Here is a 4,230-nt window from a genome sequence, read left to right as displayed (position 1 = left end):
CTTCTGGATGTTGAGACGGAATTTCTTTTGCATTGATTTCATTCCATTCATTCTGATCTGTCCCTCCGGGGCAAGAGAGAACAACTGTGCTCCATCCTCTACATGGCACCCTTTTAAATACTTGAAGATGGCTATCAGATCCCCCTCAGTCACCTCCTCTCCAGGCTAAACAGACCAAGGTCCCCCAACTTTTCCTCATACGACTTGGTCTCCAAACCCCTCACCATCTTTGTTGCCCTCCTCTGGACACTCTCCAGTTTATCTACATCCCTCTTCAACTGGGGTGCCCAAAACTGAACACAGGACTCCAAGTGAGGCTGAACCAGAGCAGAGTAAAGTGGTAGCATCACCTCCCGTGATCTGGATATGATATGTGTTTGATACAGCCCCAAATCCCATTTGCCTTCTTAGCCACTGAGTCACACTGCTGACTCATGTTCAATGTATGGTCTACTAAGACCCCCAGATCCTTTTCGCACTTGCTACTGCCAAGACAAGACAGACCCTGCTTAGCCTCCAAGATCTGTCGAGTTTGAGCTATACCATGCTGTCTCCCCTCCAACGCACATATATTGTGTGTGGCTATATGGTGGCCGAAACTCCGGCTCTTACTTTGGCCATATCATGCAATCCAACTCAATGGAGAGAGCAGTTAAGCTAGGACTGGTCAGTGGTAAAAGGAAACCAGGCCGACAAAGAACACGGTGGTTAGATAGGATCAAAATGGACACCGGCCAGAACATGACAAAACTAAAACAAGTGGAGCAAGATGGAAAATCATGGCGACAATTGGGCCATAGGCTCACCAAGAGCTGGACTCAACTGAACGGCTAACATAATCGTCATGTTGTGGCCATCTTCTCTGCCTCTCCAGCACTGGGAAGGTGTCCGAAGATCCCACCATGTATTCTTTCAATTGCCGTAGAATGATAGAATCATAGAGTTGGAAGGGGCCTCCAGGGTCATCTAGTCCAACCCTCTGCAAAAATGCAGGAACTCACAACTACCTTCCCGCCCACAGTGACCCCAATTCCATGCCCAGGTGATCCCCCACCAACAAAAATCTTCAGAATCCAGCCATGTATCCCTATATCGCATGTATTGGTACCTTTTGCCTTTTATATGAACCTCGCCTTTTGGCCTTTGGCCTTGCCAGTTGTTTGGCCTTTGATCACACCTGGTCTCTGTCCCCAGCAGGATGAGAAGCTAATTGAAGGGGAAAGTTCGGAAGAGAGCGGTCTGCCTTGTGTCCTTGAAGCCCTTCCGTTCGGCTACAGGTATTTGTTTTGCTTTTCCTACGGAGGTGTTGATAAAAGCTTTTCTGTCTTTGATCCTGCATAACCTGTTTCTCATCCGAACCGAATTTCAGGGGAGCTGGCGGGGGGCAAGGTACATAAGTGCCCTGGTGTTGTTGTTCCTTAGTCTTGGCAACATATTGATCAGGTTTGCTCTCATTCTTCCAATAAAGTGATCTTTACACTGAGACAAGGTCTATTATTGTGGCAATCAACAAAGCTCCCTGCAGCAGGAGTGCCCCATGGTGAAGGACTGTTTTTTTTTCCTGCAAGGTGATTTTTTATAATGTTTTGTGTTGTTTTAATGGGGTTTTAAATGGGATTTTATTGCTGTGGAGGTTTTGTGTTGTAACCCACCACGTGCCGGCTTGCTGAGAGCAGCGGGCAAGAAAATTTTAATTAATTAATTAATTAATTAATTAATTAATTAATTAATTAATTAATTAACAAACCTCACAGGAGGTTGGTAAAGGGAGCCTCTCCTAAGCAGTGGGCAAGTTTAAGAATGATGGAGGATAAGGGTGGTTCTGGTGGGCTGCTGTGTTGGTCAGAAGCACCAGGACGAAGCCGCAGTCCGGGGGGCTCCTTGATGACCGACCAAATTCAATTCTGGGTAGAAGCTGTCAAGTGCAAGCACACTTCTTCAGGTACTGCATCTGAAGAAGTGGGCATGTACCGGAAGCCTATACCTTGAATAAAACTTGGTTGGTCTTAAAGGTGCCCCTGGACCCGGGCTTCGTTCTGGGGCTAGGGGCATCGGTGCAAAAATCCAAAAGGGATATGGGTGGTCTTTCTCAAGCATTGCTTCTCTGGAAAGTAGATATCTTTACCACTCCCATAATGTTCTGGTGTACGGCCCACTTGCAATGGCACGAGTCATTTTCTAACTGCGTTGCTCTCTGGTTCCTGCCCACCAGATCCTTAGCTACCGGAGCCAGCAAGTCATCCACCCCAGAGACCCCTACGTGCAGCTGAGAGGGGATTCGCAAGTTCAGAAGACCTGGCATTTCAGCTGTCCTGGGTGGAGTCTGCGCAGAGCTTTTATTCCAATCCCAGGTCGATTCAGTCCCTGCCACCTCCACTGAATGCGATTTCCGTTTTGATTTTGTCCGATTTAAATTTTCCCTCTGCAACAAGCAGGACTGATCCAGAGTGACCCTACCTTTATCCTAAAGGTAAAGGTATCCCCTGTGCAAGCATTGGGTCATGTCTGACCCTTGGGGTGACGCCCTCTAGCGTTTTCATGGCAGACTCAATACGGGGTGGTTTGCTAGTGCCTTCCCCAGTCATTACCGTTTACCCCCCAACAAGCTGGGTACTCGTTTTACCGACCTCGGAAGGATGGAAGGCTGAGTCAGCCTTGAGCCGGCTGCTGGGATCGAACTCCCAGCCTCATGAGCAAACCTTCAGATAGCATGTCGCTGCCTTACCACTCTGTGCCACAAGAGGCTCTTATCCTAGAGTGCTTTTATCCTAGAGTGCTTTTAACCCTCAATATCTGAAGAATCTGCTTGAGAAAGCATGAGAAAGCATGCAAAGCTCTGGCTGCTTCAAATTTGTTGGGGACTCCGGGGTAGAGAAGCCTTGATTGGCCAAGGCTGCCCGGGTGACAAGCTTGCCTTAAAGGAGAAGCTCCCAGAAGCCCTAATTTCTGTCAGTAGAGATTGGCCTCTTGGTTTTATTTCTCCCTCCTCTGCTGTCTCCAATCCTCTCCCCCCCCCCCTTCAAGAAAAGATAGAAAGAGGCTCCGGCTGTGCTTGGTTCCCCCCTCCCCTCCTGAGCTTCCGCAACCATGTGCAAAACACTTTTCTGTTCCAATGGAGGGGGGGGGGGAGCGGAAGACCCGAGTTCAAATCAATCTGGATTCAGCAGGATCCACAATGGAATAAACAAAGTAAGTGCAGATTCAGCCCTGGTTTACAGCAGAATGGGTTGGCCACCATCTCAGGTTTGTTGACTCATTCAGCCAATGGAGGAAATTGCTGTGATGGAGGATAGACTCTATGGTAAGAGTGGCCAAACTGTGGCTCTCCAGATGTCCATGGACTACAATTCCCATGAGCCCCTGCCAGTGCTGGGAGAGGAAAGGGAAGGCGAATATAAGCCGCTTTGAGACTTCTTCTGGTAGAGAAAAGCAGCATTTAAGAACCAGTTCTTCTTCTTCTACCCTGGGGGCCCCCTCCCCACCTCCAGCCCTTCTCCCAAACCTCCAAAAATTTCCCAACCTGGAGCTGGCCACCCCAGGTCATATCAACAACATTTTCATGTTGCCAGTTTGTCAGTGCGCGCTCTCTAGTCTTGCTGGCGGAATGAAGAAGGTTCCGTTTGATTTCTTTTATGCATCGGTTTATTTAGAGGATTTTCTACCCTTCCTTTCTTCCAAAAGCAGTTTGCAACAAAACGATTACTTTACAACGATTTACAGTGAAATAAATAAAACACAGAACATTTTAAGCACTGTCAAACCACAACAGAATTGAGTCACCACTACCTGAAAAAACTTCGGGGTCCTAACACGTCTATCCTTCCTGGAGGACTGAATGTCTACAAGCACCAGACCTGAAGGGCTTTCAGTGGGACAGAGTTCCACAGGTGAGGCAGCCCGTAAAGTGTGAGGCCAGTCCAGGCCTTTCAAGGCCTAACACAGAAAGGATGTATTTATTTGATTTTTATACCACCCCTCCCTGCTAGTGGACTCCGGACAGGTTTCAGTGATAAAATACCATAACAAAACACAATTTAAAAATTATTTTAAAGTCTTAATATAGAAAAAAAAAATCCCAAAACAGCCAGGAAGGATCCCCCCACCCCACCCCACCCCACCCCTACCTAAAACTCCTCCGCTGGCTGCTCAGCGTAGAAGAAGCGTGCAGTAAAACTGTTTTGTAATACGACCCAAAAATATTCCTCAACCATCTGATCGCTGCAGTGCACT

This window comes from Paroedura picta, chromosome 1 (assembly GCF_049243985.1).
Source record: "Paroedura picta isolate Pp20150507F chromosome 1, Ppicta_v3.0, whole genome shotgun sequence".
NCBI lineage: Eukaryota > Metazoa > Chordata > Lepidosauria > Squamata > Gekkonidae > Paroedura > Paroedura picta.
The sequence above is the reverse complement of the archived record's forward strand: the minus strand, read 5'-3'. Positions refer to the sequence as shown.